Genomic DNA, 26,275 nt, shown 5'->3' on the forward strand with positions numbered 1-26,275 from the left:
CCTCTCCTGGAAGTCAGTGGTGGAGGTTAACTTGTTAATTATTATCATGGAGAGACGATACTAAGCAATTCCATCGGGTAATAATGGAGCGAGTGCAATTGTTTTCTGAGATCCTTATGATTGTAAGCTAAAGAAAAGTTCTCAGTACTTTGGAGTATATGTGTTGGAAGAGAGCTAGCCTGGTACTTTCCAGGGCCCCAGGCAGCTGGGCTAGCAGAGACTGGGGTTCTCCCGGAACAATACCCTTGCTTCTTATCTTCTGGCAATGTATTTATCAAACATTTGTAGACTCTGGCAGAATCCACTGGTTGGTCTTTTTACTAGAAATAGCAATATGGGAAGGCATTGCCTTGCTCTTCCGTTGTCAGATGAAAAGAAATGAGAGAGAGAGAGAGAGAGAGAGAGAGAGAGAGAGAGAGAGAGAGAGAGAGAGAGAGAGAGAGAGGAAAGGAAGAAAGAAAGAAAGAAAGAAAGAAAGAAAGAAAGAAAGAAAGAAAGAAAGAAAGAAAGAAAAGCTAGCACATTTGGAAACCTTAAAAAAGGATCCCCTAAAGAAGTATTACAGCCTAACAGTTGATTTGATTTCCTGTCTTTAGAAGACCCCATACCTGCTTGAAAGAAATATTCTCGTAGCCTTTCTAGAATTAGGGACAGACTTTAAAATTTGGAATAGTTGCACAATCACAATATTTTTAAATAAATTTTAACGTTAAAACTCATTTTACACATTGCTCAGTAATCTTATCTTGTGTGTTCCAGTGTATGCTTTTAGTACCCAAAACTTCTGGCTTGGATTTCTTAATATGTGAAGTTCGTGAGGAGCCTTGGAAGTTTCGATTTTTTGATTCTAAATTCAGAGCAAATATTTAATTCTTTATGTAAGAGTAAGAGGTTAGTTCGGTAATAAGACTTGCTAATCCCACTTTAAAATGTCATGGCATTCACAAATTATTCTTAAATTCTTCAAAGCTAGGGGGTTTATAATGACATTAGTTATTCTAGTGTGTATTTCAGAACTATGAGCATCTCTCTTCCTGTTGCAGTCTCCTTAACGCTCTTACCTTTTAAAATGAGGAATGTTAATATTCTTGCCTTTAAAAAGTACTACTTTCATTGCAGGAAATATATAACTTTAAAATGATATACAATAATATGGAATCTTCTTTTGAATAAGACAATAAGACAATGTTGCATCTTATATATACTGAACCAATTTGGGCAGGAACTATGCTAGTATTTATGTATTTGGAAAATAATGAGAATCCTATGTCAATACCATTAAAATTAGCAATTCGGAGTCAAGAATATTGACTAATGAACATTGCTACTATTTTTTTTTAAAAAGGTTATAGCGTGCATATGGCTGGCTACTTTTCTAAATGGGACGTTTTTGTGCAGCTGTGTTCTCTAGAAACAAATGAAATGATATAATGTGGAGACTTTTCTCACTCAGGTCTTGTAGGAGTCTTTTGGGTTGAGAAAGGAACCTGCTTTATTAGGGTGAAGACAAAGGAAGATAAGGATGCTTACCTTTGAATAGAAACAAAGCCTCCAAATACAGCAAAAGTTTTACATTCGTTTGAAAAGGAGACAGAGCTAGACAATAATGATCCCTTTAGCTAGTTGAAGCTAATCTTTCTTAGCTTTGCTTCTGAGAACTAAGAGTAATGCCTCTCTTTGTAAAGAGTCAAGTAAATGAGAGATGGGGGTGGGGGGGTGAGGTGTTATCACTGTGAGTAGAGGTTTCTGTCAGAAACACTAAACCAGTGATGGGCTGTATGTACGACAATGATCATTTTTACAAGTGCTAAGAAAGTGCATTTGGGAATACTGGTTTATCTTACCTGCAACGAAGAGTCTAGAAATAAGTCCAGACTGTGATCATTCCCTATGTAAAGGGTCCACCCATCCAACTTACTTAGGGTCTAAAGACTGGTTATTTTAATCTATGTATTCTGCCTCTTCACTCAACTTTATTTCAGCCCTTTGCATTTGGATTCCTGGGTGGCTGCAGGATGGCAGGGAGGTGCTGTTTCTGTGTGAAGCTGGGTATTCAGGAGCAGCCTGAATTGCCTCGCCCCTTTGTTGAAGCTTGTGTGGGGAGAACTATTGAACGGGACGTCTTCCACATAGCTCCTCCACTCAGGGTCGCCTTTCATAGTCAGACGTGCGTCTCAATTCCGAGGAATGCTTTTTCTTACATAGGTAGAGAATATTATGAGTTGCAACTTTACTTTCATTGTAATCTGCAATTGGTTAGAGCCCCTTTGGGTTTTCACTTCAAGTCCGTGTTCCTCTTCGCTTTATAAAGTGGGAGGTGACAGTCCAGAGAAGAATTTAACTCACATTTGCAGAAGGAAGCCTTGCCCTGAAGAGGTGGTGGTACACTGATAACAGCGCTGCTTCAAAGTTTACAGCAACCAAGTTTGAAGAATGATTTCTTGTAAGCTCCTTTTTAGAGCACATTTAAAACCTAATTTTGGGGATACCAGCTGTTTTAAGAGTCCTAATGGAAATTTTGTGGCTCGGAAAAAAAAAAGGTAGAACAAATGACTTAGACTGAAAACTGATTAATTGTTGTGTCTTATAAAACCTGATTTATTTTATACTTTTTTTTTATACCAGGCATTACCATTATGAAGCACTCCTTCTAATTGAGATTAATGTTTCAGAACAAAGAAGCGGTTTGGAGGGCTGCATTCATTTTGAGTGCTGTTGTAATCAATTTTAGATACAGTATCCCACCATGGATCAGTTTGCATCCAAACCTGCCTTATTATGTAGAATTAACCTGCTGGTGATTGATAGCGAGACTTCTCTGTCCTGAAAAGTCATTTGTTTCCAAACAAGTGTGGTGGTTCGTGAAAGTTTCAACATAGCACTTCTCAGAATGACAGTCTCTTTGGTTTGGGGACCTAATTTGAGCTTTTTTTTTTTTTTTTTTTGAAGAAACACCCCGTAAAGCTCGAGGAAACAATCAATTCATTTTCAGCAGAAGTCTCACTTTTGTTGTAATGTAGCTCGCATCAGAGCATGTGTTCCTCTACATCAAGGGAGTTTATGGCATTCAAGCCAGGGGGTGGTAGTCCTTACTCCTGTAGATTATTCCTTCTTTCTCTTTGTTTATGTCAGCATCCCAGTTGAGCATTTCCGAGCTTTCTTGGAATTAGAAGTGCGCATGTATTAGGGTTTTACTGCATAAACTGAGAAGTGCTCTCCTGTCCACTACAGTGTTTGCCTGGGTTTCCCTGTGTGTATCAGGTTGGCTTCAGCTTGGTCAGGTTCTTCAGAAATAGAGAATAAGAGCTCCGTAGGCTTCGGTATTGCAGCATGGATTGTGGTAGTCACTGGAAGGCTCAGTGAGACCGCTGGAAGTTCAGAAGATGAATCTAGAAAAGCATTCTGCTATACCTGTGATGCCAAAAGGTTTCAAAAGACACACAGCTGTGTATGGTACGCAAGAAATCCCATGGTGGCATTGTTCTCTGGGTCCCCGGAGGAGATACGCCTCTTGCTTTATTTCAAGTTTCTGGATAACGATAAATTATTATTGGAATTGGATTAGCTGTTTTCCAACTTGAAGCACTCAGTTGAAAGTTGAAGCTGTTGAAATAAAGCACTTGAAATACCCTGTTGAAAGTGTTGTCGTAGACAACCATTCCAATAAAAAATATGAAAATGCAGGAGCATGTTCAAATATGGATAGTTGTCTTACACATCTAAGCCAGAGTAGAAGCCATTCATTTGAAGACATTCTGATAACTTGTTTTATAGTTTGATTGAATAACCGAGGTGATTTTTATAGTCAAATCAGGTACACAGGACTTGTTAATGGTGATCTACTCAGGCCTATGTCTTCCTACTTAAGTCACTTGTAAATTAATGTCAGCATCCAGCTATATCCTTAGAAGTCAGATGAGCAGATAGCTAAAAGTAATGAACTGAAGATGAAGAAGAAGATGGTGATGATATTCTCTTGATAGTTTCTAGAACTCTTAGAGAGGAGAGTGACAACAGATCTGTGATAGGTGGCAGTCTTAACTGACTTCCACGAATTTCAGATAATAGATAGTTACAAGTCTAGACATATGTGAAGCTATGTGTAACACATCAGCAAATTCTCTTTGTAAATTTGAAAGTTGATTACAGCTCATGGAGAGAAGGTTTTTTTCTTCTTTTCTTCCTTCTTTCTTTCTTTCTTTTTCTTTTTTGCATTTTCTTCACATTGGTAGCAGTCTTCTGGTTCATACTGAAGCAGGGCAAAAGCAGACAATAAAACCTTTTGCAAATTAAACGATTCAATAAATCACAGTGCACATAACCACACCTACATATAGAAGCCATTGTGGAATACGATTGGCTGGCATGATATTTGCAAATATTGTGGGGTATTAAGTATTTGGAGAGGGGAGAGGATGATGTCACTAGGGTATCATAATGTGATCACATTATTTAATAATAACCAGCTATTTTATAGGTGGGTTTACTGTGTCTTTCTGCCTTAAACCCAGAAGGAGATAAAGGAGATGAAGGGAGGGAGGGAGGAGGAAGGAAGAAAAGGAGAGGGGGAGGAAAAGAGGATCTGGACACCTCTGATAAAGAGTTAGGTTCTAGTGCTTTCCAAATGCAGTGCTGGGTCCACAAGAAAAGCAACGCAAAGAGCAGGTTCTGAAATTTAGGTAAATTGGGTAAGTAAAGATGAACATTAATATAGATTTTTTTTAACTTTGAAACATTCGCATTTTAGAACCATGCATGAAAATTAGAACCCTGCTTTCTGAGACTGAAGCAAGAATTCCAAATCCTGTGAGCAAGCCATTGTATTGCAGAGGAAAGGCAGTGTCTTGATGGCCTTTTAGCATAGGTGTGCTTTCTGTAAATGTGGGGCCAAGCCTAAAGTTAAGTTTCCACATAGAGGCTAAAGTAAAAACTCAAAATTCAGAAACCTGCATTACTTAAATAAGGTCATTAAGAGGCAACTAACAAAGGCCACTTATATTTGACGATAAGGTCCTTTATCAATTCATTCCCATCTTTCTGTTGTTTCTTCAGTTAATGGTTAAGATCATGCTGATAGTTCTTCCTGCAGTTATTAAAACTTAGAAAGAAAGAGCAGCTGCTAATGGCTGTCTTCCTACAGTCAGGCTTTGAAGCAGCTCTGGAGTCTTAACTCTGATAGTAGAATTGTACGAATGTATGGCCTTTACCTCCCGCCCTGCACAGAAGAGAGGGGCGCTGTCTTTTTTAAAAAGTAGAATGAGCTATTTCATCCTCAGCTAAGCTCAAATCATATTTTGCAATTCGAGGAGGTGTCTTTTTGAGCAACAACGTGATCCCAAAGAAGAGGTCTTCCTTCAGGACCGACGCCAGCATCTCTGTGGTGCACAGCCTCTCCTCCTGTACTGGGATGGTCTCTTAAGAGAGTTAGTGCATATGGACTGCACAGTGGAAGGTACGTTGAACAGAGAGTAGAGTGGTATGACTGAGTAGTTGACGTCTAACGTATGGTGAGAAATGCATGGAGTATTTTGGTACATTTGCATGAAGTCAAGGCACTATATTAATACTGGAATATGTTTATTTTGATCATTGTAAGAGTGAAGCTATTGAAGAGAACATCTATTGTTTGTTTTCCGACCAGCAGATGGTCTTTTAATGTGTAACATCTCTGCTCATATTTTTAATTAAGGAATTTGGAATTTATCTACATGTAGGTGGGAAAACTTGGCAAGAGACTGTAAAAGCATCGGTATTGGGCCTTCCTCTATTTAAAATAACCACCAAAAAAAAATCTGCAAGAGACATAGCTATTAAATTCTGTTATTTTTAGAATTTCCAATCATTTCCAACTAAAGCCATGTTGAAAAGCAAAATTTTTAACTTTTTCCTCATAGGAGTAAGAATGAAAACTTCCAATGGTTCTTATGTTATTTTTATGCAGACAAAAATGAAATCAGCATTTCAGATGGAGATTTTTCGGTTTTCGTGTGCTTGTTAATAAAATATGGCAGATAGCAAAAACTTAGTGATGTTAAAATAGATAAATGACTCCTATGACAAAGGACCAAAGGCTACGGTGAAAAATAACCATGTTTTGCCTCAGGTAGAAGACAGATAACTAAAGCTTCTCATTGGGAAATTTGCAGTCACACAACAGTATCAGTATTAACAGGAGAAGAAGTCGACACAGCTCGAATCAACTGAAAACATAATCCTCATGTCGTTAGCTAGCGCTCTAACCGTTCCCAAATCATCGCTGAAGTCTTGTGAGAAACCATGCTCTCTAGGAAAGAGAATGTGTGTGTTGCCCTATGAAACTATCAATGAATTGGAGTTGAGAAAAGGGTGAGACCTAAAGAGAGCTGCCCAGATGTTACCCTCAACAATCAAAACAGAACAGGTGTGTCCACCCACACAGTGGTGTAAGCTGGTATTTCTGTTTTAACTTAGCCTTTGACGTGTTTCCCTCCCCTGAGGGAGCATATTGACAGATTACAATAAATTTTAATTTAGCTGGAAATCAAAATTGTTCCTCAAAGGTAAGGTACTCGTCTCAGGGATGAATAGATTAGCCTATCAGGTTTTCTGTGATTTAAAAAAATTAAGGAAATCAAAAGTCTTCCTTAACCATTGCCTTAGTCCTAATACATAGACTCTCTCAATGACAAGTCTCTGACACAAATATTTTTACGTACAATGCTCATGTAATTTGATTTGCCAATTTTTTCATAATTACTAATTTTAAAACTTTTATTGTGGAAGGAACTTTGAATCAGTATAAATCATAAAATGATTTAAAAATGTTTTATATTTTGTGATTTTTAGCCTGGTTTAATTTTTGGTTGTTTTCATTTGTGCGGTAGTAGATATATAGTAGTTTTGGTGTTCTAACTTAAAGACAGTAGTGACTTTAAGTAAAAGTCACTTAAGTAAGGACAGTAAAAATGTAATTTTAAAAATAAATTTAATTTTTAAAATTACAGATTTGAAAATAATACTTTTATTTAAGATATATTTTCAAATAAAGAAAGCCTATGTTATTCGTTTGAAAATTCAAATATAGTGTCATAAAATTGAACTGTAATAATTTAAACTACTGATGCATATAGTTTTTATCTGTTACATTTTCCCATTACTTAAGAAATGAGATTTTTCTTTATGTGAGTAACATGGCCTCACGTCTGTAATTTAGAAATTGTTAGTAAGCAAAATATACAGGAACTCATGTCTGATTTCAAGTCAGCCTAAAACCAAAAATTACCTAATGTGTCTGGAAGTCTAAAAAGATCATGAATACACCTTAATTAGTGGAGATCACATTTTACATTATTTAGACATTTTGAAAATATCATTAAGCTGTGCAGATACGCAACCTACAGAGATGATCAAGAAGTCCCTATGTGCATGGAAGAATGATGATGACGTCATTAATTCCAAGTCACAGGCCATGAGTATATTTGTAAAGCGAAGGTTAAATTTCAAAGAATATCAATTCTTATTATTCAAGGTTAAGATAATTTCTATAATGTCAACGTTAGTGTTCATTCACATATGACGCTAGCAAGCTCGATCTACCCTCAGTCAGTGAGGCCATAATGGAAGTCAAATGTCTTTTTCCTTCAGTTTTTAAATACAATCTGCAGTTTCAAATAAAATGATTCCACTCCAGCCTGCAGATGTGTTATATATTGGTCAAATTATAATTCTGAGGAAAGGACTGGGTCCTTATTTTGTTTAGTTTGTATCAGGTTAATTTTCCTTACAACATGTGAGGGAAGTTGCACTTAAAAATTGTATTTTACTTCAGATAGGACTTTTAATATATCACATTTGGTGAATTTTATATTTAACTATATGCCAAGGTTAATGTGTACTCTTTATGTCATCAATATAGCACTTTTAATTTAAATATTCCAGGTTTGTGTACTGTGTAATTAGAGTTTAAGTTGTGAAAAGGCAATATGATTTGCTTTAAACTTTTTAAATGTTGAAAAAGCAAAGTATAAATATTTCTCTACCTTGAAAAAAATGTTATTACTAACAAGCCTTTGGGAGCTCTTATTATTTTTATCTTCTTTTAAAGTGCATTTTCTAAGGTATTTTTATCATTTAAATTTAAATGTAGAACACAATAATTCACTTTAGGAGTTGATGTACATTAATCATGTGCATAGTGATTTTTTTTTTTTACTTTCCAAAGGAAGTAGATTGGCTTTGTAGATGAGGCCCTGACTCCTTTAAGATTAACAGTGGTTTGTACAAATGGCTAATTTCTTTTTTGGAAGACTGTTACATAGTTTTTAAGTTCTCATTATGACTTTTAAAAGAATAGCCCCTCAAGCAGGGGAAGCTTTGCAGCTCAGCTGAGGCTGTTTGATGAAGGATTACACATCCCCCTCTAATCTGTGATCCCAGCATCTAGTGCACAATAGAATCATCAAGGAGCACTGGACTGGCTGGCCATGGTTTCCTTTGCTTTAAACAGTTAGTTGGTTCCTTTTCTAGAAAAAAAAAAGTGTGTGCAATTGTCACACTAAATATACATTTGGGTTGTGAGGAGGTACAATGCTTCAAATCCAAGATCAAAAAGCACTAAGGCAGCAAAGTTTTTAGAGAAAGCCTTTTCATTTGTTGCAGATAATCAATGCTCTGGGGACTGTGGGGTCCTCAGTCATTCAGGTGTTCTACCTGAAAGCTGCAGAGTCTCTGGGGCGCCCGGAATGGTGACAATGTTGCAGGCTTTCCCTCTTGTTACTGTGGTACAGAAACTAGTGACCTACAGAAATGAGACCATCAGAAAAAGGAGTGTTAATTGTTTTTTTCTGCTCGTGTACTAAACTAGGGAGTGTGGTATATGTTTTGGTCATGGCTTAAAAAACATGAAATTGCGTTGTGTTTAATGTGGGCATGAGTGTTCAAAAGAAAAAGTGTGTCATGGAGAGCTTCCATTTTGGCATAAGAAATATCTTTAAAAGTAAAATGGTAGGTCCTCTTTATGTTTATATCTGTCTCATTTAGTCAATGTCAAATAAAAGACAGAACCTTAAAAAAAAAAAAAGAAAAAATCAAAAACTGATTAACTGAGACATCTCAATTGTAAAACACAGTGTTATAAAGGCAAAATTCATTGTGTGTAATTAATTTGCTTAAATCAATGCGCTGCTACTTCTGAGGTTACTAGCTTGTAAAACTTTCGAAAGAGCAGCCAAGTGGTTTATAAAATGGCACGGGAGAAATGTCTAGGTTTTCTTGCTGTCTAACGATTCTACTGTTTTGATGCTTATTCACTGACACGTGCTGTCAACTTCAAAAGACACTGTAATCAGATCTCCGAGTTATCATCTGTGCAGACCTTAAAAACTGTTTTCTGTTCTTAAATGTCCAACTGAAAGTAGGGGTAACATGAAAACTCCCTCCTTTAGAGCTATTTCATATGCTTAAAATAAGGGCTGTTCATCAGACTACTCAGCTATATGTTCCTAAATTTTAGTTTATAACATGCGTTGAGGAAAAAATTTAAATAATATTCCTCAAATATCAATAATGTCGAAATTCCAAACTTCTGGTCGTTGGTAAAGCACAGCATTTGATATATGTGTTAGGTTGCCAACGGTTTGAGAATCATTCATCAGCTTCCGTGTTTCTAGTTCATAGATCACATGGGCTGCAATTTCGTGTTTCCGAGTAATGCGGATTAAGGATTTGGAAGAACAGACTTGCTTCCCGAGTTTCCTCAGCCCAGCAGCAGAACCCTCATGCCAACCCCTCCCTTCATTATTCTAAGCCGTTATCAGAGTCTAATCTCTTCTGTCGCCACAGCTGTTTGTGAATTTGTTTTCCAGTTGTGACTACAAATACCTGTGCTGTGTGTCTGTCGCTCACTTCTCATACATGTTTGGAAAGGAAAGGAAAGGCGAGAGGCACTCTGCGGTTTATAGATCCTTGGATGAATCTGGTATTGGAAAATTGTAGTGTCAGTAGTTATAAAGGAGAGTCATGTGCGGTGGCATTGCTAAGCTGGGGAAAAATGGACAATTGAATAATTCCTTCAGAGCAGGTCTGTTTTGATCGAGTTAAGTATAGCTCTGTAAGGTGGCTCCGGCACCACTTCTCCCATTCTCCTCAAATGACGAGCCTAGGGAAACATTTTGAGGTTCCTTCACCTTTGAAAAAAAAAGCATCCAAGTATGATATCATAGAGGGAAAGTCCTGAAACCTTTGTGATTAATTTGATATGCCAAGTTGGAAAATGATTGACATCACCGTGGTGCTTAATAAATAATAAACAAACAGCACCTTAGCCCTGGAGAAAGTAAGAAGATAGCCACGTTCTGGGGAGAAGAACAAATGAAAAACTCTCCTCATATATAAACTTTAAGAAATGTTTCCTGGGGCTGGGGATTTAGCTCAGTGGTAGAGCGCTTACCTAGGAAGCGCAAGGCCCTGGGTTCGGTCCCCAGCTCCGAAAAAAAGAACCAAAAAAAAAAAAAAGGCTATAACTAGGGGGGTTGGGGATTTAGCTTAGTGGTAGAGCACTTGCCTAGCAAGCGCAAGGCCCTGGGTTCGGTCCCCAGCTCCGAAAAAAAAAAGAAAAAGAAAAGAAAAAAAAAAAAAAAGAAATGTTTCCTTTGTCGGGGCTGGAGAGATGGCTCAGTGGTTTAGAGCACTGGCTGCTCTTCCAAAGGACATGAGTTCGAGTCCCAGAACCCACGTGGCAACTCAGAAGCATCTGTAACTTGAGCTTCTGGGGTTCCAACACCCTCATCTGATGCACAGACATTCCTGTAGGCAAAACACCCACATGCATGAAATAAAAAGGAATTTATTTACATTTGTCAACTTTTAAGGCCACTCTGTCATACTTCTTATGGTATTATCTTACTTCTTTATTATTATTATTATTATTATTATTATTATTATATCAGCATTTTACTCTCTACACTTAGGACTTGCTGTTCTTAGGAGTAAGTAACAATATTTTCCATTAGAGATTATTGAGTTCAGCGCTTATATTAGTTGTCAAAGTCGCTACATATGAACACAGTTCCGCTCCTTTTCTACGTATCTGAGATTCTGGAGAACACTTGCTTTCTGGTGAAAATTCTTTGGGGTACAGAGATGATAAAGGCTGCTTGGGCTTGTTTTGATTAAAGCCAATGTGTAGTGTGACCTGGTTTTCTGTGAAAGCATACTGATTGTGGAAAATGGCATTCACAATATGAGGTCAAAATATGGTTTTTGTTAAATGAATTTTGAGGCCTTATCAGATGAGCAAGTTGTTATTTATCTGTGAAAACTTGGGGATTTTCCCTTTCATAGCTGATACGTGAGACATTCAGAAGGAACGGGGGCCACTGAACTTACAGAAACTCAAAGGCTAAATGTCTAACATACGCACATTACTGTGATGGTGTGGATGCATCTTGGTTTCTAATGTCTACCTCCTTTACACAGGTCCTGTTTTCTCTCCTGCATCCTTCAGATCCAACCCTGCACATATCCAAGTGATTGTGTCCTGGAAAGGACTGTAAGAGATAAGACTCTTTCAGACCCGCAGAGGGCTTTTATGTGTAGTTGAAACTTGCCAGGAAGAGATAACAGATGGTGCTCAGGGTCATGCAGAAAAGCCATGAGGGGTAACCAGAGAATGGCCACCTTTGTCAGTTTGTGCTCTAATGAATGGCCCATGGCTTTTTGGAATCCCAAAGAACTGATAGCAGCATGTTAACATTAACGCCTCCAGCATGCCCCCTTCATGCTCTTTCCACGGCCTCGAAGCCCCTACTAGAATGACCCTAAATCAGTCCAATGTGACCTAAGTAAGGCTCTACACCACCCATGATCATTGATATACACCAAAATGTCCTATTTGAAGCCAGTTACCCAGAAAGAGTCAACACTTGCAAGTTGTCACGTTCCCCGTTGAGTTAAATGGCACTATATATTTTGCATTCTTAATTGCAAATGCTGTGAAGGCCAAGGACCCACCCCTGGTTCTGAGAACAGCCTCCGCTATTACACTGTCTGGTGCTGCACCGTCCATCAGTAAATAATTAACGAAGGAATGAAATCTCCCCTCACTCTCCATCAATATCAAGTGTACTCACCAGTGGATAGTTCCTCACCTAACATCCCTGACCTCTAGACACAGGCCATCACCTGGACTGTTGAAGTTATCCGAGTCTTTGATAAGAGTATATTACCCACAATCACTTTTAATCAGCATTTACACAAGAACTAATGCTATGTGCCTAGTCCTGCTGGGTCTAGATGAACCAGGGTGGGGTTCTCTTTCTCTGAGGAGAAGAGAGGGTAATTAGAGTGAGAGAATTGTAAGGGCAGGGCTTGGAAGAGAAGAGGGAGAGGGGCCATAATCGGGATGTAAAGTGAATAAAAAATTACTGAGAAAAAAAACTAATATTATAGTTAACTTCTATAAACCTCTGGAATAAGATGGGGATGTGACAAAGACAGATAAGGGATTTCAGGGGATAGGAAATGGGCAAGGGGATCAATAGAGGACACCCTAAATTATCGAATAGCCATAATGTCAGCACGTAACAATGGTGGTTGGAAAGTGGATATGGTGGGGTTGTTTCCACATTACATTTTTACCTCTACAAAGGTAAGCATTCTTCAGTGTCCTTCACAGCACAAAGCCCCTCTTGGCTCGCTTCTGCCCGTGTTAGAAGGAAGCGTGGGAGAAGAGAACGACTTCTTCACTATTAGGAAAACAGCGCAGTGGGTTTGATAAATGGAGTTGATGGAGCCTGAGAGTCAGAGACACTGGGAGTTGGGAAGACTACGCCCCAAGGGCAGGCACTTCATCCAAAAGGAGACACACACCCCGGAGACACCCCGGAGACACCCCGGAGACACCCCGGGAATAGCTGTTGTCTTGTGAGAATGAAGCCCCCTGATGCCAGATTGCGAGATTTTTCAAGAAATGCCACAATATGAATTATGTGAATCTCTAGATTTTTAAATGTTGGCTCATTGGGGGGGGGGGGGAAGAAAGAAAGAAGAAAAACACAACACACCAAACACACAGATTAAACAAAACATGTCTGCAGGCTTGGCAGTTGGGCCACCAGTTTGCAACCTGTGACAGAGAAGCCGAGCTCTGCATTATGTATTTAAGAGGCTGCGGATGAGCAGTAAGGCTGGAGCGGAGGATCCCGGGAGAAATCTGGGAAGAGCTTGGAGAGGGAGTTTGGGTCCAGATTGTGGATTATCTTAAATGTCATCCTCTTCTACCCATTTTGGAGAAGAAAATGTTTTCAGTTTGCAGTACACTTTTGCCTGCTTTGAAACAGAAACCCAGCCTGCCAGCAAGCCTGCTGTAAGCCTTCTGTGTGCCAAGAGAGGAAAGGGTTAAGCCCCAGTAGCAGTCAGGGCCTATTCCTTTGCTCTTTCAGCCAACCACACAGATCCTGCTTTCCCGTCTCATGTTCACAATACTACATTCTTATGTGCTTGTGCCTGTGTGTGTCTGTGTATGTGCGTGCCAGGGTCTGTGCTCCTGTGCATAGATCAAAGGCAACCTAGATGCTGTTTCTTAAATACCAATCTTTATTTGGGGTTGGTGGGGGTGGGAGGGTAGCTCTCTCCTGAGATTCCCTCCAAGTAGATTAGGCTGACTAGATAATGAACACCAGACATCTACCTGTTTCTACTTCCCCTTTGCCAGGGCAAGCAAACTGTATGACTCCAGGATTTTTTAAAAAGTGGTTTCTGGATATTGTGCAGGTAAATCAAGCACTTTACCAACCGAGCTCCCTCCCTCCGCACCCTCACCACAAACACTAGGCACTCCACACCTTTAATACCACTTATCCCTCGAAGAGAACGCCAGTAGATAATTGACAGTAACCCAATGTTATCATTGTCATCCGGACTCTTACTGTTATTTCGATAGCATGAGAATGATACCTGAACTTCAACACTGAATTCTCTAAGAAAGAAAGACAGACAGACAGACAGACAGACAGACAGACAGAAAGAAAGAATGAATGAATGAATGAATGAATAAATAAATAAATAAATAAATAAATAAATAAATAAATTCATACTTTCTGCTGGACACACTTTCTCATTTGTCAGTGAGGGGTGAGCTAAGCTGTGGAACCGGAGAAGTCCTCTGAGCTTCTATCATCTGTTGGCTGGGTGACTTTGGATGGAGCCCCTTCCTCTTATGGCTCTTGGGTATAGCTTTGTCAGGGCCTTGCCTGGTATCTGCACTCGTAGACACGGCAATGATGGTGATGATGATGGTGATGATGATGGTGATGGTGATGATGATGATGGTGATGATGATGATGACAGGGTAGTCATCACTGTGGCTATCGTCAGTACTTTATAGCAAATGCTATACTCACAAGGATGGTGTTATGTAGACTTTGGAATCAGATTTGAGAGCAAAATTCATGTCTTCAGCTATGCCATAGGTTGCTTTTTTTCCGTTGTTGTATGAATTCACAAATACATAGTGAATTTTAGTTGCTTTCCCTCCATGTTTATCTCTCTCCCACCCCACCTCTCTCCCACTGAAACCTTTCCCCCAAACAAGTCTGCCTCCCACACCATGTCTTTCTTTTATGTGTGACCCACTGAACCTAGTCAGAGTCGGCTTGACTTTAATACAGTTGCAGAAGTGGCCGCTTGTGGGCATGTTCGTGAGAACGAAATGAGGAAAAGTGTGACTTTCTGCAGTTTGGGATGCACAGTGAAAGACACACAGGGTGGGGCCTGGATGCCTAGTGCTTCAGGGAGACAGGGAGAGTACAGTGCTTTTCCCAAGTCTCTCTCTCTCTCTCTCTCTCTCTCTCTCTCTCTCTCTCTCTCTCTCTCTCTCTCTCTGGCAAACATGACTCAGCTAGCCTTCAGGCTTCTGCGGTTGACCTTGAGCGTCCTCCAGAGTGCAGGGCTGCTTTTATTAGGAATGACCACTGACAACTTTGCTGGACTTGCCGAGTCTCTCAGTCCATGGTGAGAAGAGTTGAAATACAGACTTCTAGCTTGGCCTAGAGAGAGCAGAGCTGGACAGCGTATGATGGCTCTTCCAGCGGCACACACGGTAGCAGGGGAGTGTGAAAGTTCCCTGGTGGTGATCCCGTGTCACTTAAGAAAGAGGGCCACGTCTGAGATGCATTTTTGAGACGTGTGCGAAATGACGAGAAGATCCTTGACATTCCAAGGGGTTCGAAGTGATCATTGACATCTACCTAGACACACTTAGTGATCTCGTGTAGGAAGGAAACTCCTGTGGTAGGGAACGAACTTGAAGTCTGCTCCACTTGTTTTTCTTAAATAACAATAAGAAAGAAAACAGATGGTTGCCTTTTCTTTATGACTGCTGATGACCTAATGGTACATTATTTATGCCGTAACAGTTAGAGATTCTAGGGAAAATGATGAGAACTTTGTACTTGAATTTCTAACATATTTTAAGTGTGTTGGTTAGGAAAGCTGTGTGCTTCGACTTAGTAATATATATGAAATATGTTGGTGCAATGAGTGTGAAGACTTCGAAAACAAAAAGGAGCAAAAATAGCTCCTACTCACCTGAGGACAGCAGCGTCTGATTATATATTTTTTGCTTTTCTTCCTTCTTTTGGTCTTACTTATTCATTCATTGTTTTAAATTTTGAGATAGTCTTGCTAGGTAACCAAGAATATCTAGGCTAGGACTTGCCTCCAGAATCACAAGCCTGTGCTCAGAAGCATGGGCACTCCTAAGAATTTCTTTGTAAGATTCATGATGCGCACACACACACACACACACACACACACACACACACACACATTTCCTTTCATATATTGCTTAGCTCAATGCTCAATATATTTTGAACACTTTTGCTGAAAAGGCAACTCTAACACAGTTGTCTGTGAAATGTTAGTTGGCTCCGTGGTGGTCTCTTGTGGTGTTTGACTCTAGTGTCCTCACTAAGCCTTTGGTTATTAAGCATGGGAACCCACCCAGTGGCTTCGGTTTTTGCAAAACTACAGAAGCCCTAACTGGAGGGATAGCTGCAAAGAAGAGCGCAGAGCTCGAGTTAAATCGGAAGATGTGTAAAAAGCCACATAGTCGGTGAAACCTCAAAACCAGGAGTGTACCGGGTAGGCCTGGCTTCACATTGTGCTAGCCTCGCCAGTTACGAGGTAGTATACTCTTGATCATGCTGTAAGCATGTTTGTGCTGCTAAGACAGTGCACCAGGGACTATAATTTATAGATGGTGGAGATTTATTGCTCACAGTTATGGAGACTGGGAAGATCAGGATTGTAGGTTTAGTGCCTGGTGAGAGGACCAGCCTCTACTTCCAAGATGACACCATGAAAATTGTATCTGCCACGGAAGGCAGAGGATAGGAAGGCAAAAAGGGATCTAGCTAGTCGTCATCTAAATGCCCTACCTCTTGGCGCTATTTTGGAGAGGATTAAGCTTCGGGAATTCTGGCCCTTCGACAATACTCAAAGCATAGTAGTTGGTGTTCTCAGGCTGAAGGTACAAAGCAGCTGCTTCTGTGTGCAGCCATCATCCCCCCCATCACCCATCCCGCTCCTGTGTGCAGCAGTCATCCCCACCACCATCACCCATCCCATCGCACCCTCCCCGCTGTGGTCACCAGTGCTAGAAATCTAAGTGCCATTCTCCATGATGGCTTCATTCCTCAGGACTCCTTCCGAATGAGTCATCAATTCTGGGTGGCCCTTCGCCGAGTTTCTGGTACCCAACCTTCCTTTCCTTCTCACTGCTGGTGTCCTCATGTGCTCTAGCATCATCCCTCATCTTGATGGCTGCAGTGTATCGTCCACCTGGGCTGCCTGCCACTGTCTTTCATCTCTCTAGTCCATTTTTGTAGATTGCTTCAGAGAGTCCTCGTCCTCACATCCTGACCTGACCATATCGCTCTCTTCATGAACTCATAGTGGCCCACCTTTGCAGAACGAGCTCCGAACTCCTTAGCATGGCAGTTGATGCCCATGCTTCATGAATGGGGTACAGACTTTCTCGGGACTTTCTTGTTTCCTTCCTGCTCCCAAACAAGACAACTCTCCCTGCCCCTGTGCCCGGTTAAACCCTTGAAAAATTACTCTTAACTCACTTGGTTGGGTTATTTATCTCTCTTGCCTTGCTGCCATCCTGCTGCAGTATTTGTAGACCTGTGTGGTATTTATCTCATTCGGCATTATCTTGCAGCTTATTAGAATTTAAGACCTTTTAAGAGGACAAAAAAATTAGAAATCATATAAGTTAAGTGCTCCAAATGGGGCAAAACCAAGGCTTAAAAATGTGCTCTCTCTCTCTCTCTCTCTCTCTCTCTCTCTCTCTCTCTCTCCTTTTCTTTGCATCTTGTCTCTGTCTCTCTTTGTCTCTGTCTCTGTCTTACAATGGGTCTCACTGTGTATCTCTGGATGGCCTAGAACTTATGATGTTAACTGGGCTGGCCTAGAACTTGCAGAGATCCACTTCCTTCTGCTTCAGTCTCTGCATTTTTGAGCACCGGAATAAAGGCATGTACCACCACACCCATCCGGTGTCTGCTTTTCGGTTATACTTGCATTTGATCTCACAAACCATCCCCGAAGAGAGCTGCATTCCCAATTCTGGGTGACAGAACGCCATCTGATCAGCTTCCCCTTTCTCCTCCAGTTGGCCTAGCACACAGGACTTGCTAACAAACTACACTTCAGGCTCCATTTTGCTGTGTCAGCCTTCCCAACCCTTGCTACATTATACATTCCTATGGCTTCTCAGTTTGCCCTTGATAGGCAGCTCACTAATATTCCAAGCTCAAAGCTTCTCTCAGCTTCAGATCCATAATTCGTATAGATTATCATCCAAGCAGGGCTGCTTCAAAAGCGGGCAGCGAGTGGATGCCAGGACTACTAAGAAGAGCTGGTTGAACGCTGCCCCAGCAGACACCGAGGATCGTCTCAAATACATTAAACCGTTTGACGTGTTCTTGGGTACCTCAAGGGCTCCAGAATCGAATGTGTTTGCTCAGTTGATACACACTTTCAGAAAACATGTTCTCCTGCTGTGCCCGAACTCTGTGGATGGCTTCACTGGCCATTACCTTGGCAGGATGGAACCCTGAGGTTGTCCTTCCTTCCCCTTGCCTCACTCCCTGTGCCTAGTTCACCATAATGTGCAGTATTTTGCTTCTAGTACCTCTCCAAACCATAGATTTCCTTTTTGCCCCCTCTACTCCAGCCAATCTAATGTAGACATGCAGGGTAATCAGACTGGACTTCTACAATGGCATCCTGATTGATTTATCGGCAATCCACGTGCTTCCCTTTCTGGTTTCTCCTTATCTCAATCTGAGTGATCCTTTAAAAATGCAAAGGGGGCCTTACTGTTTCTTGTTTAAAACAATACACAGTACAGCAAATCCTATTGCATATTTTCTTTCTACTTGATGGTGATGCCCATAAAGCTCAGGACTTCCTACATTTTATTTCCCTCTGTTTAACCAATGACATAACATAGTACCTCATACATAATCGCTAAGTAGCTATTGATTGAATGAGCCCGAGAATGGAAGACTCCAGATTCTCAAACTGGACTTCTGAGAACCACTTCTAGTCTCTCTATTATTCTTCCCAGCTGGAAAATAGTTAGCCTTCTTGTATGTACACACTTGAGACTTTCTACAATTTATTGATTTTGTTGTTTTATTTGGAACATGTTTTCCTCTCTTCCCCTTTCATTTGTTCATTATTCCACGGTGCCTACCCTTTATAGTTACATGGAGAGCTCTCAAAAAGGACCAGTGCTAAAATTTTACTTCGAATGAATGAATTCAGAATCTCTAAGAATGAGCCAATCTGGGGTTGGAGGGGCTTTAAAACATCTCCCTGGCTTTTAAGGCAGTCGTAGTTGAGAGAGAGCTCACTGGTTTAAATCTAATCATCACTCGAGTCCCACCGCAGACACCCTGTCCTCTAGGGAAACCCTGGAAGCCTTCATTTTCCCTTAGTGTTCAGTAGCACGCAGTGAAGTGATTATCTGATCAATACTTATTTCATTATTTTGGGATGGCTGTGCTCTTAGATCCATTAGGGCTGAGCTTGGGCATCACATTGGGAACTTGCTGAGGACCAAAAAGTTCCTTTACAATCACTCCCTTTGATCTGACCGATGTCCACTTGTCACGTTGCAGAGACTAGGGACGAGCAGCAGTCAGCATTTATGAAAAACCTGGATTTGTGGCTGCCTGTGACAGCCACCACGTGCTTCTCGGTTTCTCGTCTACTACACTGTTACTGATGTAAGCTATCGTGAGTCAGATGCTCTCCTGACGGCACGTTCTTTACTCCAGAAAAGGGTAAACATGTCTCTTGCTTGTACTACTCAGGAAACAACTGTCCCTAGGATCCATGGGATCTTGAGCTTCTGAAGTTCTCTAACTCCCTCTGATGACACACTTTCAGGTGTGCAACAGACACAGGGCATCTAAAATGAACACTAACTGCTCTGTTGGGCTTTCTCTGGGGACTGGGCAGGTATGGATATAAAAGCATTTTCTGAAGCGTGTGAATGCTTACTGGCTGTGTTTATTTACTACATGATCCCACTGCTTAGGGCCTCTGATTTGGGGTGGTCATTTTCTAAGTCTGTTACTCTTGAGTCTAGTCAAATGGTTCCTTTGAAACTATTTCTGTGGGTATGTTTGATATTTTCCTTAGAGAACAAAAGAGGCAGATGGGGACATTCTCAAGTTACTCTTTGGGGCTTACATACTAAGGACAAAACGCAGGGATGAGTCTAGGAGGAAGGCTTGTTTGTGAGAAGAACTCTTTGCTTCTGCTGTGAGACAGGAACTGGGCACCTCAGAGCCGCAAGTGCATAGCCCAGAAGATCTTAATATTCCCTTTAAGTGGTCTTATCAACTAGAATAGATTTTGGCACCATTTCGCAGTTGTCAGAAAATTCTTTGTGGCAGTCCCCTAGAACCACCAAACATTTAGCAAAAATGCCCATACCGTGGAACTAATATTTTGAGTATTCTTAGAATCAACTTTGAAATTCACTTCTTACCAAATTCCTGCTGCCCCTAAAACACCCAGCTGTCATTCGCATGCCTAATTACCTACTGTAACCATTAATATCAAGTTCCTTTAAGACTTGGAGCATCAGAAGGAAAAAGAGAAAAAGCAGACAGTGTAGAACATTAGCCCAATTTGTTAGGTGGGTGACAAAACATTTTGAAACTAAAAGGACTTTTTGAAGCGAACTGTCTGTAAGATGGACCTGACCAAACATGGGCTTCGGTGTGCGCAGTGGCTGATGGGATCCCGGGGATGTGCGCAGTGGCTGATGGGATCCTGAGGAGCTAAGTGTACTCCAAGTTCAGTTCTTATAAAACCAGTAAGACAACATCTCACGATGTAACGCTTGCTGGGGCTCAGGCTGACTGACTACAATGGCTGGCATTTTCCCTGTTCTCACACTTACAAAAATAAAATCAGAAAGCATGAGAGGATGCAGAAAGACATCTGGTAGCACAAAATGAAGACATTTATCGAAAAGGAATGCCTTTTTCCCTCTTAAAAGCTGCAAAAACGTTTGTGGCATCCCATTTTGTTTCAAAGTATAAATCTCATCTAATCAGTGACAAAACCGTGAGAAGATGGCAGAGGACTGAAGTAAATATTTCCCCTATATTAAATGTTAGCCTAACTTTATCTTTCTGCGGCGTCGTGCTTCAGTTCCTCGGTTATGCTAAGTCATTGTGTAGAGTCCTAATTAGAGAGGCGTTATCATGAAGGTAGGTAGAGAAACATAAAAAAGGCTGGTGAAGGGTTGGGGATTTAGCTCAGTGGTAGAGCGCTTGCCTAGGAAGTGCAAGGCCCTGGGTTCGGTCCCCAGCTCCGGAAAAAAAAGAACAAAAAAAAAAAAAAAAAAAGGCTGGTGAGACACAAGGCCAAACGGATGTGGGTTCACACTTGTGTCTTTCAGAGCATCTTACAGAGGCTTGACTTACAATGTCTTCTGCAGAACGCCGTTCGCTTTATGATAGTTCTAGCATTCCATTTTGATGTCATCTTAATGATATTCAGTATTAAAGACAAGCCTGCATTTTTGCTCATGCTGTTACACCTCTCAGAGCTGGGTGAGTTAGACTTAAAAATGAGAGGGACTGCTAGACTCAGGCACCAGACGTGGAATTAATCGTGACATCTATAGGGCTCTTTCAGCATCTACAAATGTCTCATGGATGTGTTATGTGACTTACACAATGAAGACAGTTGTCATATCTGTAAACTCATGGGCCATGGGGAGATGTATAGCAGGTACCTTCCAATGTCAGGCCAAGAATCAGCTTGAAAAATTAACCAGCTTTTGGAAATTTGCCTTGAATTGTCTTCAAGTGGGGAGCTCTCTTACTATTGCTAGCAAGTCTACCCACTCTTTTCTCTGATACCGGTCATGTTTCAATTATAAGTCCTGAAAAACTTATGCATAATTATTATATTTGCCCAGATTTTAGGACATTGATTTCTATGTATATTTATAGTTTTAAAAATCGTTCAGTTGGTTCTATGTGACTACCAAATTAAAAGGACCACTTATTTGGAGAAAGGCAGGCTATATATGTAATATGTATTATATATGTATATATCAGCATATACATTATATCTTTGCACAGTGACACATACTTTGGGTTAATGAATCATCTGCAAAGGGCTGTATATCAGACTACTATTAATCAGTGGAGCTTGAAAATTAATGAGATTAACTCATAAATCAAATGGTTTTGAAGTCCATCCACTGGTTAGGTATAGTTAGATTGGTTATGTCTGTTCCCTTTGATCCAGGAACAGTACAAACACAGGGTTTCAGAGGGGCCCACAGATTCCATCACCTTCTGAGCATTTATTATAAAAGTACTTCCACTCTCTAATGGGAGAGACAACAGGATTTCCCCAAAATTCAAGTAAAATAAAAAAAAATCTGCCAGGAAAAAAAAGAGAGTCTCCTGAGATGGATTGAATTCTTCTGAAGAGAAAAATATATAATTTACTACCACCTAAGAAATTAATGAAGCTACATATGAGTGGCTTCTTAGAGGAGAATTTATCTTCTATTTCTTATCAGAAAGTGCTATACATTTGAAATCTTTCTTCGGCTTCACAGAAACATAATTTCCCATAATAATGAAAAATGTATGACTGTTGGTCATTTTGTTTACGAAATACCTATTGTGTGAGCTCTCTACTGGCTGCGGAACTCTTGGCATAATTTACAGCAGAGTTTATTAAGAGCAAAAGACCCTCTCTCTGCAGCGGAGGTTAAGAACATTTAATCTCTTAAAGCTGTCGTATCTAACGTGTAGCTATGTCAGCTACAGCTGTTTCAAAACATCAGTAACAAAATTATAGACAGGTTTTGAAGCTTCTGTGGTAGGAATGAATACGTCTGAGGATTCAACTTGCTGACAGTGTTTATGTAATTTAATCTTACCATCTGGCAGAAAGTAAACATTTTTTTTTATAAAATTAAAGTTTATAAAGTGAATCACTTACACTTTTTCAATTGTTGCGAATGAATGACGAATTTACATGTAGTTTCAGTGGAGAGTAGCTGAAGATTCAGAGTAAGGCTGGGGTACCACTGATGCTGCTGTTCTATTTCCTTAAACAGAAAACAAGGCTGTGGTTTTATCTCAGCTATGTTTCATGCTTTCTGCAGTCCCCGAAGATAGAATGAATTTTTTTTTATTATTTCTGTTTCACTCATAAAGAGAGCAAGACTCAGAAATGTTACATGTCACTCCTGTCAGTATAAACGATGTTACCAGTAAAACTCACATCTGACCTGAAGAGAAAAGGTAGCATCTTTGCACGGTGTATGCTACCTGAACCACAGTGATCTTGAAATAATACGCATTTAGCTGTTGAATGAATGATTGGGCCACAATCCAGTATTTCCGTCTTGCAGTGAGCACCTTTCCCTCTCCTCAGAATTTGGCAAATTGGCAGATTTGTGAAACTGACAAATTGTTCTAAAAACGCTGCCAGGTTCAAACTTTATAAATCTGACCTAGACGTTTTACTTGAAATAAATGTACAGACTGTTGTGTTTATAGCTATGCCCTGTGTTAAATTGAGAGTCCATATTCTATGTTGATGTAATAAAACTTAATTAGTTGTAAGTCAGGTTTGGGTTTAGTAGTAATTAGTTTAGTGTATAATTATTACCTCTAATAGCATTCTAAAATCTAAATGCATTTTGATCTTTTTCCAAGTTAAGAAAAAGGGGAAAACACAGTTAGAATTAAAACAGAAATAGCAGTAAAGAAATTCCATTAATTTCATTAGGCAAGTCGGTTGCAGACTATGTTAAGAGAGAATGGAAGACTCCATTGATGATGTACTGTGTCTTGTTGGTAGTACACAGACATTTATAATAGCGAATTTCTAATGATGATCAGAAGTACAAAATAATGATGGAGTACACAGTTTCTCATGAAAAAGCTGTAGCTTTATAACCACTGAAACAATAGTAGCTCATTTGAAAACTGCATTCAATTCAGTGAGTAACATAACCCAACACTAACCCTAACCCAAGCCTAACCCTAACCCAACCTTAACTCTAACCCTAACCCTAACCCTAACCCAAACCTAACCCAAACCTAACCCTAACCTAAACCTAACCCTAACCCAAGCCTAACCCAAGCCTAACCCTAATCCAAGCCTAACCCAAGCTTAACCCTAACCCAAGCCTAACCCAAGCCTAACACAACCCTAATCCTAACCTAATCCTAACCCTAACCCTAACCCCTAACCCTAACCCTAACCCCTAACCCTAACCCTAACCCAACCCTAACCCTAACCCTAACCCTAACCCTAACCCAACCCTAACCCTAACCCTAACCCAACCCTAACCCTAACCCTAACCCAACCCTAACCCTAACCCTAACCCAACCCTAACCCTAACCCTAACCCAACCCTAACCCTAACCCTAACCCAACCCTAACCCTAACCCAGTAGTTGGGGTTAGAGACCACAGATGCAAGCTTCAGGGTCCCCCAGCTCCCCTTTCCTCCAAATGTCTTACGTTTTGCTTTCGTCTTGCAAAATGAAAGGTAGCTTTCTCTGATGAAGCAGTTCTGCACAGACATCCTGTACCACTCAACTGCATCAGCAGCTTTTGAATAAATACATTTATGAATTAAGATGCAATTATCATTACAAAGGCAATGACGCTTACCAGGTCTGTCAGCATCCAGGACACAACTGAAGAGCCAGAAATTCAGCATTTAACTCCTTTTCGGTTCTTTCCGACTCGAGACTCATCTTTCCTCCTGGTGCATAAAGTTATGCCTCCTTTGTCATTTTAAAGCATACGTTTTATCATTACATTTAACTTAAAGTTTATGATCTGGACACCTTATTGGTAATCCACAATACAATTCCAGACCATGTGTGTTTTCTACACTGGAAATTATATATCTCATCGTTCGAGTGTTTGGCTTTGGAACAATTTTTATAGGAAAAAAAAAAAACCCGAAAAGTTCAAAAAATGATGTAGAGTGTAGAAAGTGTGGTCTCACTGAGAGCAGCGTCACTGGTTATCACAGGGCTGCTAAATAGTTTAAAATAAAATGGCAGAGCTAAATAACTCATTTTATAAGCTGATCTTTAGTCTACAACCAATACATAGAAAGTGTATAAATTGTATACTCTCCGATAATATTTTCCCCCTTTACTCTGTTATTAGTAAAGGGTCTGTTTTCTACTTCAAAAGAGGTTTTCAGTTGTGAACATTGCCATTTGGCAAGGAGAAAGAAGTGATTTGACATAAAATATTCATGAACTGACATAATTAAAAATATTAACCAAGACATCTCAATTGGCTTTTAGAGTGTAGCATTATAAATATTTATTTAGATCTTTGTGAAATGCCTTTTGTGTTCTGCATATTTATTTATTCATTTGTTTGTTTGTTTATTTTACAGAGAATTGCCTGTCAGTTTACATTTACTAACATGCGTTAATCTGGTGTTCAAATTCAGCATTTGGTCGAGAGGCCTGAGCTGCAGACTAGTAGGTGCGAGGGATGAGACAGTGGGGGATGAGAGAAAATGGAAGAGTGGCTGCTCCATGCACTGCCATGTTGGCACTCTTCAAAGTGACATATGACATGGCTGTTAAAGTTAGCGATACAAAATAACATAATTATCTGCCAAATGAGAGAGATTTAATAAAAGATGAGGTCGGCTTGTTGCTTTAGGCAATCTCTGAGACAGTTCCCATCCGTCCTCTGTTTGGTTCTCGAGCTCCCTGGCTATAAAAAGATTTTGTTAATCAAATGCACCAAATATTGCTTAATAAAGGGATATGATTTAGTATATTATCCTGCAGAATATCCATATGCCCAAAATGTTCCTGCCAGTCAAATACTAACAAGACAGACATAGAAAGAAGAGAAACTATAGTCAAAGTTACCGGGTTAGCACAGTGTGATGGCTGAAGTCTACAATGTTCACGTGTCCATTACACAGGAGGAAGGGTTCAACGTCAGCCTGGTCTTTACAGAAAGTAGCTTTGTGGGGGAAACGGAAGCAGAGAAGGGTCTAGAGCGATGGCTCAGCTGGCCAGGTGTTCTTTGTGCAAGTGGGGGGACCTGACCAGCCAGTCTAGCTAAATCAGGGGTCTCCCAAGTTTAGCAAGAGTCCCTGTCTTTAAAAAAGAAAAAAGGTTGGATCATGATAGAAATAAGACACTCGGAGTTAGTCCGCTGTTTCCATGGGCACAGGTGTGGACAGGCACAGTTGGCCACATGTGTGGACAGGCATTCATATAGCACACACATAACAAAGAAAGGAAAAGTAGCTACTAAAAGTAGCTCAGCGGTTAAGAACATACACTGCTCTCGTGGAGGACCTGAGTTCAATTCTCAGCATCATGGCAGATGGCTGAAACCACCCATATCTCCAGCTCTGGGGATCTGATGCCCTCTCCTGACCTCTATGCTCAGTGTGTGTGCACCTCTCCCCTGGATAAATAATAAATCCTAGAAAGGTATTGATGGTAAATATGTTCATTAGTGATTCAGTCCTCCGATATACAAAGGCTATAGGACAATAATGACAAAAATACAGGGGGGGGGGGGCGTACTGACACTCAGACACAGAGTGATAAGCCAAATGCAATACATGAGCTCAATGCAGACCTAAAACAATGACTGTAGTGTTCTGGTGATCTTTTTTATTTTTTACCAATTTTTGCTAGAACCTAGAGATCCCTTATTGCAATA

At 40.2% G+C, this 26,275-nt stretch overlaps 2 protein-coding genes across 7 annotated transcripts in view; both read left to right on the forward strand.

Annotated features, from left to right (window-relative positions):
* The window catches only part of Erich1 (glutamate-rich 1), a gene marked incomplete at its 5' end in the record, with an annotated part of 52,793,804 nt that overhangs the window by 20,595,635 nt on the left and 32,171,894 nt on the right, over window positions 1-26,275 (forward strand).
* The window catches only part of Tenm3 (teneurin transmembrane protein 3), a 612,494-nt gene that overhangs the window by 1,040 nt on the left and 585,179 nt on the right, over window positions 1-26,275 (forward strand). The gene's annotated exons all lie outside the window — the stretch shown is intronic.

The sequence above is a fragment of the Rattus norvegicus genome, chromosome 16 (assembly GCF_021556685.1).
Source record: "Rattus norvegicus strain SHRSP/BbbUtx chromosome 16, alternate assembly SHRSP_T2T, whole genome shotgun sequence".
In the NCBI taxonomy this organism is placed as follows: Eukaryota; Metazoa; Chordata; class Mammalia; order Rodentia; family Muridae; genus Rattus; species Rattus norvegicus.